The following is a 14,031-nucleotide window of genomic DNA, read 5'->3' as shown; positions in this document are numbered from 1 at the left end:
AAAAATGCCAATTAGCTTAGCTTAGCTTCTACAGTTTTAGGTAATAATGATGGCTCCAGTCACTGTTTAAGTAAATGATAAATGTCTGTAAAGGTAAAGGTTGTTTTAAGTACCAGTTGCATTTACACCATGTACCACTAGGGGTCCAAGTACTGCTGGTTGAGAAACACTGGTTTAAAAGATGCTTTATGCCTCTGTAACACCTGAGGTGTTTTGTTTTCAGGTAACCTGACCTCACTAACACCTTGTGGGAGCTTCCTGTGGGTCATCACACTTTGGGGACGGTTCAGCCAAACCAATCAAGAACTCAGGTGAGCGACGACTCCGGTTGAAAGTGAAAATGAGATGTTTCAGTCAAGCACTCTGGGTTTCCAGTTAAGGATTGAAATGACAAGAGAGCTGACAAGATGGGAGGAAACTTACAGAGTATATTGTTTTACACTTTTTAACACTGAAGCCTGAGGAAGAACTTTAAATAGGAACAGATGCTGCTTTATTTTATAGTTTTAATCATCCAGGCTAAATTAGAGACAAACCTGCTGTTGTCATATTCACGGAGGCGTTTAACAGCTTTGAAAAATCTGTTTTATATCTGCATTTATAATGTTATTTATTTATATAAAGGTGTTTTTTTCTGTACACGTACTCTATATCCCAAAAACCATGCTCATCTATGGGGCGGCGTTAGAATTTATGGACCAGAAAATATACCGTTATCCCCAGAAAATCCCCCAGGGTGCTCTCCGACACCTTTATTATCCCTCCTAATGTATTCTCTCAGGAGCCACCGCAGATTTTTCATTTTGATGAAAATGACAGGTGAACTCTCTTCTTTTTTTTTTTTAGTTTTTCACCTTCCTGGAAAGGGGTTTACGGCGCTACGCGGTGGATCCTGACAGCCTGTCAGCCGGACTATAATCTCTCCGCCGCCGCATTATACGTAGAAATAAAGTCTGTTCATTCGCAAAAAAACTTTGTGATTTCATGATGACGTACGCAAGTTTGGTCAATATGCAAACCCAACAACACCCAGGAATCTGCATGCAGTAATAACATATTTCCAGCAAAAAATTGTATGGGTGATGAATGGATGGAGAAAAGCAATTGCGAGAGGAAATATCAGCCAAAGTGATTGTTTAGGCGAGACACAGTGATGAGTATGTGTGTGTGTGTGTGTGTGTGTGTGTGTGTGTGGGGGGAGGTTTTGTATGCAGGGTTGGACGGTGGCTGAGGGGACTGATAGCAGCAACATCTTTTGCCAAGCAACTTCTTAGCTGTACTGATTTCCACCCAGCTATCTGTATTCATTTATGCATAGAGCGACACGGAGGATGAGTGGGGTGCAAAAACAGAATATTATTCTTCACAGCGTCTCTGTTTCTCTTCAGTATTCACCCCTTCACTCCTGCGACACTCATTCCCTTTGCTGCTCGGGGTTCAATGTTGTGAAAAATCGCACTTCCAGATTCTCATTTTGACGTCCTTTTGTGTAGGTCTGTGAACTAAATGAGTACATTGTTACTTTGGATTTTTTTGTTATTTCTATAAAAGGTTAGCCTGCTACTACTATGCTGTCAGCGACCATTCAGAGGCAGCCTCACTGAGAATAACAACTAATGACTGAGAGGGAGAAACAGCATCTCTGAGTGAAAACAAACCACACACATTGGTCTGGCTCGCAGCCTCACTCCCCTGTCACTTCCATCATGAGCCCGCTTTGGAAGAGGAAAAGAAAAGAAAAACACAACAACACGTCCTCATCTAGATCTGCAGTCTGGAATTGGTGAAACTGATCAGACACAAGGAGACAGCCACTGGAGGAAAACATTCTAATTATGATGTATCTGTCCAGTTTTGATATTTCATTTATTTTCTATCAACTAAAGGAGCTAAACCCACCTATGATTCTACAGAAAACCTGCCTTTTCTTTTTTTAATGATGCTTAGATAAGATGTCTGTTACCGCTCCCTCTTATAATTCTCTCCACCAATCATAGATAGATAGATAGATAGATAGATAGATAGATAGATAGATAGATAGATAGATAGATAGATAGATAGATAGATAGATAGATAGATAGATAGATAGATAGATAGATAGATAGATAGATAGATAGATAGATAGATAGATAGATAGATAGATAGATAGATAGATAGATAGATAGATAGATAGATACACTGCAAAAATTCAAATATTGTACCAAGAATATTTGTCTTATTTCTAGTCAAAACAATCTCATTATACTTAAAATAAGACTCATCACCTAAAAATGAACTTGTTTTTAGATCATTTTCACTTGTTTCAAACTAATTTTCACTTGAAATAAGTAGAAAAATCTGCTAGTGAGCAAGTTTTTCTTCCTTATTACGAGCACAAAAACTTCCTTTCACTGGCAGATTTTTCTACTTATTTCAAGTGAAAATTTCTTTGAAACAAGTGAAATGATCTAAAAACAAGTTAATTTTTAGGTGATGAGTCTTATTTTAAGTGGAAAGAGATTAGTTTTGACTAGAAATGAGACATTTTTTACAAGAAATAAGACAAATATTCTTGGAAAGATTTTGAGTTTTGCAGTGTAGATAGAATAGATAGATAGATAGATAGATAGATAGATAGATAGATAGATAGATAGATAGATAGATAGATAGATAGATAGATAGATAGATAGATAGATAGATAGATAGATAGATAGATAGATAGATAGATAGATAGATAGATAGATAGATAGATAGATAGATAGATAGTAGATAGATAGTGCATAAAGTGCATAATAGAGAGATTGCAGCCAATAAATATTATAAAAAGATTGAAAAATAGCAGCCAGCGCAACTACCTACCCACAACTCTACTATTCATTCATCTTTTTCAAAGGGTTTAACATGAACCAGACCTTACAACAACAATAATAATCATATCACATCCATGCAGGCATAGTAGTAGCTTTAATACTGTAACACACACTGGTATCGGCTTATTCTGCAGAGACACAGATGAGTTTCTGATGTTTACAGTGTGTATGATTGTATATCATTTAGTGGAGGCTACCCTCACTTCTCTGTTCAATGTAATACATTACTGCTACTGCATCCTCCAAGCTGAATCAGCACCAACACACAACTAATACACTGCGTTAAAAGAAGAAGACGAAATAAACACACAGCAGTAGGTAGGCCTCTAATACTCACCCTTTATAGATGTGATGTGACAGCTGTCATCATGGTACAGCAGGGCTCAGGTTCAAGTATTTCTGAAACATAAATACCGTACACAATATCTCATTTAAATGTCCATCAAAAGAAATAAACAGCCTTTTTCCTCCTCTGGTAAGGCTTCACACTGCTCTGGAGTTGTTTCCCTTAATATGAGCATCACAGCTGAAGGGATGAACTGCTGCACAGCGGAGCACTGAGGGTCCCAGCTCAGAGCTTTTAATGGTGATTAGGACGTGTTTGCAAATGTGCTAATTGTCTGTACTTATGCTTTGACAACTACAAGCAACACTGTTTATGTAGAGAAATGAACTGGACATGTTTTGGGTCTTTATGAAGAAGAAATAAGACATAACCCAGACCTCTTTTTTTAACACATGTAAAGCTTTGATTCTTTCTTTGGGCCTTTCTGCACATCTCCAATCAGATGCCTGGGTTCAGCCGGGCTGCTGACTCCTGTCGGCTCGCACAGCCCCCGAAAACATGGAAAGTCCAAGAAGTCAATCAAGTGGACCTGCTGTACACTGTGCTGATGGCTGCTGCTCATATATCCTGCACTAACACGGTAATGATGGCCCTGGCACAAGCACTAATGCTTGCTCGCTGCCCCCCTTCCTTTTTTTTCTTCTTTTTTTTTTACATGGAAACATTAGCAGCTGAATCTGTCACCGCAATGTGCATTTGGAGAATAACACATACAGATATGCAAACTCAGCATCAGCAGCAGCTCCCTCACCTTGTTGACTCCTGGAAGCTTTAATCAAACCACCTACAGTACGAGGCTATGAAATACTGCCGCTCCGGAGTCGCATTTACATAATCAATATTCATCAGGCTGCAGACGCTGGTTATCTGGCGCTGATGGTGCCAACTGATCTTCATAATGTGGGCCAAAGCGACACACAGCCCTACCTCCAAACTCCTGGCTGCTGTAGTTAATTCACTATCGCGCCGGCTGCTACAGCACGCCAAGTCTCCCACCGCCCGTCATTAACTCACCAAATGATGATCATGATAGTAATGACGGGAAGTGTAGAATCGAAACCGGTGACGGATGAAAGGAAACACCTGAGTAAGTGAGTGCAGGTGTTCCTCCTCTGCAGGTCGCATGTGGATCCATATCCAGGAGCGCCGAACTGAAGCTGCTCTGGAGGCTTCGTGGAGCAACAACCGCACCAACACTTTATGTTGAATTTGCCTTTCATTTGCTCCGTGTCAACGTGACACACGGTGCCGTTTCAAGTAGGAGCCCCAAGGCAAGAAAAAAACTAGTAACACTGATTGATGGTTGCCATATAATTTTATATGTCATATATTTTTATGTGGGTGACATCGACTCTTGTGCGTTTGGCTCCTCTTCAACTCGTGCTATTCCAAGATTACACTGCGCCTCTGTGTCTGCAATGAGGGCTGACAGGAACGTATACAGTGTGCATCTGCCTGCCATCCCAACACTTAATGTTACTGACAGAGAGACGCCCAACGTTACACATGACTTAAAATACACATATTTTACACTCTCCTGAGAAGATATTCTTATTATACTGTATATATCTATATATAGTATATCTATATAGAAAAAAATTTGTTCCTCACCAGCAACAATAAAAGAGCTTCAGTCCATCAGTTTCTTTATAACGCACTCCTCCTGCATCACTTCTCCTTTCAAGTTTAAACCCACTGCTCACTGGAGGCTGCTTACCCCTCAGGTAAACACTGAACTTTGAAGAACCACTTTGCACTTTATTAATGGAATTAATTACAGCAGATTATCAAACTCCACTGGGCAATTTTAGACTTTTTCCACTATGAATCTATTTAATATTGTTGGCGATTGTTGACTGATGCTGTGTGGTTCAGTCAAGCAAAATACCTAATTACATTAATGCTATATAAGCAAATGAAATAACAACTCTATCGATTGATTGATTCATTGATTGATTGATTATTCAACTGTCAGTGAATTGTATTTATGAAACAGAAATGTCACTGTCAGTGTTTGATTCTATTTAGTTTTATGTAACTTTTAAATGAACACAAAATGTGATGTCATGTCTTCTCTGGGAACTTGATGTCACTATATAAAAAATATTTTCTATTCCGCACTTAAGTTTTACAATTCTTTATATCAAATTTGATAACACAACAGCAAATAAAAACTAGCACAATGTTTTCATTTTACATTCCTGGTTGTCTGCTGATCTGTACCAAATTCAAAATGCCTCCACACACACACACAGCAGCAGCAGTCTTGGTGCATTTGTTTAGTTTTTCCCCCCCTGACGTGATGTCACAGTGGACCTGTTGCTGCTCTGGCACTCGCTGCCGCAGCTGCTATTAATCATTCTGTGGTTATTGTTTACCGTGTCTGCCTCCTGATGTCGGACTGGGATGCTTTATTGCACCGCCTTCGTCAGTCCTGGAGGAATTACATCTCCGGCAGCTACGACTTACTGTACTGTGAAAAAAAAACAAATACCAATTGTCTGTTCTCATGACGACCCTGATGACTTATAAAACTTATGAAACCAAACTATCTGCTAAATATTGAGCCTTTTCTAATAAATACATGTTTTTATTTTGTCTGAACCGAAGTCAAAACGGTTGAAAAAGCTGATTTTCTTTACAATTTTTTGCTCAGAGAACTGACTTTGAACATTCAAACTGATTCTTTTACAACTAGTTGATCCACCTACAACTTTATAAAATGTAAAGACAGCACAGGAAGTCCATTGTTTCTATTATATTAGAGAGAGAGGGAGTAACCACAGTGTGTCTTGGTTGGTTGTGTCTATCAGGCTAACAAATGGCTCATGCGGTGTAATTGCTACTGGAATGAACATGATTGTGCTTTATTGATAAGTTTTTTGTTATTGACGAGCATCAAGCCTTTTACTCTTGTAATTGTAACTCCCGGGCTTCGCCGCTGCTGTTTTGTTCATCTGGAAAATGTGATGTTTAGAAACACGACGGTTAAATGATCCACTGCTGGCTTCCTGCACGCCCCAGAGGGAGGCATGAAAAGCAGCAGCGTTAACAGTCCCCGGCTTTGTATTCATAACTGAATACTGTAAGACGACGGCTTCAAACTCTGCATCCAAATGGAGCTACAAGCAGCAAATAGGCCATTAAAGAGTGAGATGTAACGCCGCCCCTCCCTGGCACACCAGCATCTTTTGATTTATTGTTGGGCTAAACTCCTCACTGTACGCAGTAGCAGCCGCGCTGATGTCTCCCTGGAGACGCATTGCAATAAAATGAACTGCCATTGTTTTCTTGCAGAACTGTACAAATTGCCTCATCAAAGCCACAACATGGGTCCTCCACCTCCAGCCATTAATCAGTAGGAGAGACGTGGGCATCAACAAAAACGCCTTTGCATTTTCCTGAGCGTCAACCAGCCGGGGCCGACGACGTGTGGTTGTTGTTGTTTCTTGGTTTTTTACTGCGGGAGGAAAGTGAAAATGAAGAGTGAGCAGCGTCGTCAAAGAGTCAGGTGTGTTAAACCTCCAGACATAAGGTTTTACTGACTGCAGAGTCGGGCTGCACAATTAATCCTTTGGTCATCGCCATGGCCGTGTCTACATGCAGGATAAACACATCATAAAGGTTGCCTGAAATGTGATGACTACGTTACATTTAGGTTTCATCACTGATGAGTGCATTTTATTTACATGCCTGTAACCTACAGCTACACCGCAAGGCCTAAATGTAACGTAACAACAACAACAAGAGACATCCAACAATCGATATATTGTATTTGCTCTGACATAGGGGTGGGCGATATGGCAAAAATATCATATCACGGTTTTTGAAAAATAAAATAACGATCTCGATTTTATCACGATCTTAAATCTAAAATTGAAAAACAGACAATTTAGGTCAAAGAGCCTTTCTAGACCAATTTTAATGGGCTCTATGCACAGCTCCACTACTTCCTGAACTTAAAGCAGATATCAGCTTCACGGCCGTTTCGGCTAATGCTGCGTTCAAGGCAGGCTTTTGAAACCGTAAGTTACAGCTTCAAGTCACAACTACGACTTGGTAGCGTTCCAGGTAACCCGTAGCTCGTGTTTTTACCATCCTGTTGTCTGTGAAAGTTCCCTATAACGGCCACTCGTAACTTCCGACCCGTGAACTCGTACCAGATCGAACTGGTATGACTTCACAGGAAGGAAAAACACAAAGTACGAGTTTCTTTGAACGCACCATGAGTTAGCAGCCCCCGCCCTTGTCAGGCATCAATTGGTCCTCGTGCTACGTCACCACATTCACGCGCATCCCTTGGCTGCACACACAGCCCTTCATGCCGTTCTCTCTCCTCATTGGATAACACTTGTATCCCACAAGGAAAATTTTCTCCTCGGGTTACAGCAGAGCAGAGTGACGGAGAGACTCGTGTTTAGGCTGAAATACTTCATGTAAGTGATTGCTGACGGAAAATAGGACTATTTAGGACTTATATTAACAAAAACATTCCACTGATATCTGCTTTAAGGCAGCTCCTTTATTTCCCGTCTTACATTATTGGACCAACTGATTAATCCAGGTGTGTCTGAGTAGTCACATAGGTCAGACACACCTGGATTCATCAGTTTGGGAGCTGCCTTTCAGAAATTCAGGAAGTAGTGGAGCTGTGCATAGAGCCCATTTAAATAGTTGCAGTTTTGCCAACATGTGCAAGTAAACATACTGTGATAAAATGCACTCTTGCAACATAAATCAACATAATCTACCAGTTACTATTACTTTGCATCCTTTTCCACTACACAGTTACAGCTCTACTCGACTCGGTTTAGGTGCGTTTCCATCAGCTCCAAACTCACTCGTCTGCAGTGCACCTCGATTACTGACACAGGAACTGTATGGTTATTCATGCACACCTGAATATTTGCTTATTCATTTATAGCAAGTCATATCTCCATCGTGATACTGAACAGTGTCATTGCACATCAGATATCCTGCAGGCCTACTGCATAGATTCAGTTTGTGCATCTGTGAGAGAGTAGATGCTGCTGCTGCTGCTGCTGCTGCTGATCCCAGACCTGTCCTGTGAGTCAGAGACAAAGACGCTGAGTTAAGTGTCTGGTCTTAAGACACACCATTGTCCTAAATGATAATTCAGCAGTGGGAATCTGGCCACCACCATTACCCTCAATATGGAACCGATCCATAAATGAATGACACCACTCCAGGAATAAATTAAAGGTGCTGCCGACTGAATCCTAATGACCGCGTTAACCTTTGCTAACAAAGTTCCACTGACATCCATTTTTCAAAAGGGAGCCAGGAAACGGGGGCTTTCTTTGATTTCCACTTATGCCCAACTGTTCTTTTAATAATTCCCTCCCTCCGTTTTTTCCATCTTTAATTGGGGTGAGAATTGTGAGGACGAGACGCTTGAATTTCATTAAATTACCCGAGATGGATTTAATTCCACGCGCCCATGTGCGGTTTGATTGGCCCATTTTTTTGCCCAGGCATGTGTCAGATCTTGAACTCTAATCGCCTGCGTGCATGCTTGCATGGATCCTCAGCAGACCGAGATGGGTTCAAATCAATATTTTCCAAGCTTGTGTTTCCAATGCACCAGAGTGCAAAGTGTGAGTTATGCAAAAAGCTGTGACACAACAGGATTTGAGCTTCACTGCTCTTATACAACACAGACAAAAAAACAAAAAAAACAGGCCCTCTCCCTCGAGCACCAGCCTGTGTGGTCAGTTCACCTGGAAAATAACATGTTTAGACAAGAGTCCTCCCAAACTCATACAATACTCTCACACTTTACCACTGACACCGGCTGCACTGTCAGTATATCTGATAACACCTGTCCTGTGGTCTGACCTCTGATGTAATGATATTTTCACCCTCCATGGCTCCGATTCCAGGAATAACATGACAAATGATGTCAAATCATGATCAGCTACAGTTACATACAACCAGCGACAGATCAGGGCCAGAAACCGTGTCGTTGTGCTACCTGCATTTACATAACTCGGTGAAAACTCCTGTCAGATAGGGCTGTATTAAACATTTCCTCTCATGAGGATTAAACTAAACTACAATGTATGACGTGACACCTCATTATTACACAACCGTTACCTAACTAATCTCTGCAGGTGGTGCAACAGTGAGTGACTGGCTCAGGTTTTTACTTTTCTGGCCATTCTGGTTGGTTACCAGCAGTTTTATATACAACTATGGATCAGAACCAAACTGCAATGTGGACATGTTTCATAAAACCACTATAAAAATATGTATCAAGAGCTCAAACCCAACATAACAGCTCATTTTTCAGATAAATAGGCAAACTTATAGCCAGATATTGATGGGTTAGACACCTGTGAATGAATCCTTTCAAAATCTGGATTACTGATTATAGGACTAATATGATACCAATAGGTAGTAGCACTAGTATCAATAAGCCTGTCATTCCAGTCCCTACATACTGCAGGTGAAACAGTGAAAGCAGACTTTCAACTTCAGCAGAACATGGAGATAAAAAGATGAAACTGATGGCAAAATAGCTGTATAAAGAAAATAAACCGAGATTATTATATTCATAACAACAATAATCATTTTTATGCATTAAGCACTTTTCTAAAGCCACATTAAAAAGAGCTTCACACTGAGCAGCAAATTGAAACAAGCAGGTCACACAGGGGCGACATGAAAGAGCCGCTCCCCGCCGAGCGTTCACGTCAGCGTGCTCTGGCAGGAGAAGAACAACTTCCAACTTATTTTTAATCCTTTGATTAAAACTAAAGAGAGCAGAGCTGAGTCAGACTCGGAAAATAAAACAAAAGAAATCTTCCTGTGAACCTCAGCCTCTAAATCCTGGCTGCCGATCCACCCAGAGCTTTTTTACATAAAACGCCACATTCCCCATCGATTCTCTAAATAGAAAGCGGGATGTCACACGGCGTGCAGCCTGAACATCCAAGTCCGGGCTTGATTGCTGTCCGTTCCTCATAATTACTGTGTTACACTTGTTGCCCACAAGCCCACGCTCGTCTTGCACGGGGGCTGTCGTCGGCTCACCTCTATCAGCAGAGCGGGCTGGGAAATCAGCCAGCGAGAGGCAGAATAATGGCATCTGCATGCCAGCGCCTCACACCTCAATAAACACGGAAAATGTAAATGGAAGGGCATCGCTCTGGCGTGATTACAACAGATGGTGAGCCCCCTGCCGTGGAAAACATGCAGGATGGATGGATGATTGGTGTTGAAAGAACAAGGGTGAGTTAAAACATTGTTTGTATTCCCTTTGCTGAGGCTCGTCTCCCCCCGGCCTGATTTGAGAACTCGGCTGTCAAAATAATCTTCTTTTTTTTTATCAATCTGATCAAAATGTCAAGTTCTTCACAAAAATGTCACTTGAAAAAATAACCTCAAATGAAATCCTCAAAGCGCGCAACTCTGACTCTGACGCCGGCGGGTTGGAAATGAACTCAAAGGCGACGACGTTTCGATGGGAACCAATAAGGTGACAAACATTAGCTGTAGCTGCACTAAGCTGCCGCGTCTTATTGCTTCTGAGAGTTACAGTGTGAAGAGTATTATAAAGGCATACACTGGAGCTTATGCCACTAATCTGTTCTGACAACCACACTGTCATTGATTGTTAAAGGCCCAATCTATAATCCAGAGGCGCAGAGCAGGGACAGCTCACTGCAAAAAAAAAAAAAAAAAGCTTCTGTAAGCATTTATTCATTCATTATCCGGAGTCTTCAAACAAAGGATGACAAGCTGTGACAGCTGATAACAAGTTTGTTATGTATACTGCAAATGTAAATGGTTGATATAATTAAATAGTAATATTAAAGCAGAAGTAAGCGATATTTTTGTGTTAATATAAGTCTTAAATAGTTCTATCTTCCGACAGCAATCACTTACATAGAGTGTTTGGACCGAAACACGGGTCTCTCAGTCACTCTGCTCTGCTCTGAGCCGAGGAGAAAACTTTTCTCGTATCCTACAAGTTTTATCCAATGAGGAGAGAGAACGGCATGAAGGGCTGTGTGTGCAGCCAAGGGATGCGCGTGAATGTGGTGACGTAGGGACGAGGACCAATAGATCCATGACGAGGGCGGGGGCTGCTAACTCCATCGGCTGACAAGACGTTATGGTGCGTTCAAGGCAACCCGTAACTCGTGATTTTCCGACCTGTGAAGTGGTACCAGTTCGATCTGGTACGAGTTCACGGGTCAGAAGTTACGAGTGGCCGTTATAGTGACTTTCACAGGTAAAACAGGTCGGAAAAACACGAGTGGGTTGTCTGGAACGCTACAAAGTCGTAAGTCGTGACTTGAAGCTGTAATTTACGGTTTCAAAAGCCTGCCTGGAACGCAGCATTAGCCAAAACGACCGGATCGCTTACTTCTGCTTTAATAGTCCTATATTTTACATTTTACTCTTGGCTTCTCTCTGGAGCTCTAGTTACAACAGGTAAGTCAGGATGCTCTGAGCGTCTCTTCCGATTGGCTGGCTGGTTTCTTAATAGACAAATATCAGATTTTAGCTTCGTTGTGACATCACAAAGTTACAAAACAGCTGGTTTTAAGGCTCAGTTTCTGACACAGGCTGTTATGTGTATTTCTCTGTTGACTGTTGAACTCAGACCTTCATTAATAAAAAAAACAAACATAAAATCTCACCTAATATAATATGAGACCTTTAAGTCATTTGTAGGAATTCATAACAAACACATCGGATTGTTCAGCCTCTTTAAGTTCTTATCCTTCAATACAGCCAATATCTACAGTATGAGTGACATTTAAAAACATGCTTATGGTATCGACACACAGTGAGGACTGTAGTGGATGAACTTCAGGCTACACAATCTATATTCATTAGAGCAGCGGGGGAAAAAGAAGCAGAGAAAAAGAACACCTGTGTGTCGTCAATAAAACTGAACCAAATGTCATCCCCGTGGCATTAAAGTTCAATTTCATACTAATCCTGTGAAGATAAAGCTCTCTATTCAATCGTGCAATTGGAAAAATAAAAAGGCCAAGATGTCAGCGGAGGAGAAGCCGCTCGCTAATGATGAACGGAAGAGCAACTTCGGCTGAGGAAGAAATTCAGGGTAGTTTTGTTCGGAAAACGACTCTTCAGTGCAACTCCGCTATTAATCTCACAGTGAAATGAAGCTGAATTAGATGTACGTGTGTCCGAAGAAGACAAAACTCTCCTTAAGGAGTCCTGCAGATGAAGGAGGAGGGAATGCCCGTCCCAATTAACATCACGCTGCTTTTCAGCGGCCCATTTTATTATGACACAGGCCTATCATTTGCTGGAACACGAGGAACCTCTGGGTGCCAGAATCTGAAGCCTGGCATCCGTCTTTGGTCTCCAGACACCTGTAACACCGGCGTCTCCTCTCCGCACCATCCGATCCATCCTGTTTCATTTTCCTCCATTAATCTCCCAGCCTGGTGATTCAGTTTTCATTTGTTCCTCATCTTGCCGGCTGGAGAACGCCAAGCCGAGGCAGCGACTCTCGTGCCAGATGACTGCTCAGCACTATGTGTATTTTTATTTCTTTATTTTTTTTCCACAGACAGGAAGCCGTGGGGACAGATTAGGCCAACGGCAATTACAGGAGAACAGTGAAGGGGAGGATTGTCTTTGTTTGTTGTGGACCTATGGGTTCACTCTCCTGACTAGTATCTGTGCACCTGCTATGTCCCTCCTGGGCCTCTGTACTTCACTCAGTTAGTTAAGATCCTTTATTGCACCTGTGCCTCCTGTTCACCAGTCTGTGCTCTTTCCACTCGCTGAATACGGCGAACATCCAACACACAATCCTTTCATCATTGTCTCTTTCGCAATGCAAATAGTTAGTTATCAAAAATAGATACTGTGAATGATGTCTGCAGCATCTGGGGGGAAAAAAAAGAAGAAAAACATGATCTCAGCTTGCCAACGACACTGAGCTGTGATGAACATCACAGGGAAGTCTTCTCTCAGCGGTTTGAGTGACATTTCATGTTTGCAAACTAAAAATAATCCCCGTTGACCCCTGCAAACGCTGCATGAAAAGAAGCCCAGATGTGGGGAGCCGACAAAAAGAGTTAGTCACCACTGTGATTCATATATTATAACAACACTACAGTGTCTTATCACGTGTAGCTGGCCTTAAGGAACAGACTCCGACCGGCTCTTTATCATGAAACACAAGTCCCCATGAAATTGAAGAAAACACAAACTACAGATAACACAAGCAGAGCGCATAAATTCACTGCATGCACACCCGGCAGCAGAGAGCCGGAGGGGATTTATAGACGAGGGAGATGACTTGCAGAGACGCTATAGGGTGTTTAAGCCCTTTTGTGTTTTCCCCCCTTTGAAAGAGAAAACACACACACACACCCCTCCCTGAGTTTGTTTTGTGCTGAGTTGGTGTTTGTGCAGGAGGCTCTGGAGCAGGTACGGGATAATAAAGGAAGGAGTTCGCCCAGCCTGTGGAGCTGCAGACACACTATTGTGCATATCTTGCCCTTTGCTCATTGAAATGCAGCTCTACACAGCACATAAATAACCCTCACTGATTAGCTTCTTCTTGTGTGTGTGAAATATACCAGGCAACATCACTCCACTGACATTAATGTCTCCATCTTATTTACTGTACTTACCCTGCATTGTCTATGAAGATTGTAAAATCTGCACAGGCCTTCGACTTGTTTATTGACTGCACAGTTTCCCTGACTACATGATTAACCTTTCACAGTTCATTACCTGGCTTCTAACCAGTATTTAAAATTTCAAAAGAAGTGTTTTTTGTCGTACACCCATGGGCTTTTTATAATAACGGGGCAA

The 14,031-nt window shown here is 41.7% G+C and overlaps 1 long non-coding RNA gene across 1 annotated transcript in view; it reads right to left on the bottom strand.

The window, feature by feature from the left end:
* Positions 1–3,129: 3,129 nt before the first annotated feature.
* LOC310999392 overlaps positions 3,130–14,031 on the bottom strand; it is a 28,223-nt gene continuing 17,321 nt past the window's right edge. The window contains exon 3 of the long non-coding RNA XR_014596044.1: positions 3,130–3,248. This is a non-coding gene — a long non-coding RNA (uncharacterized lncRNA). The remainder of the gene's footprint in view (positions 3,249–14,031) is intronic.

The sequence above is a fragment of the Trachurus trachurus genome, assembly GCF_905171665.1.
Source record: "Trachurus trachurus genome assembly, chromosome: 2".
NCBI classification, from domain to species: domain Eukaryota; kingdom Metazoa; phylum Chordata; class Actinopteri; order Carangiformes; family Carangidae; genus Trachurus; species Trachurus trachurus.
This window is presented reverse-complemented; position numbering and strand designations above follow the sequence as displayed.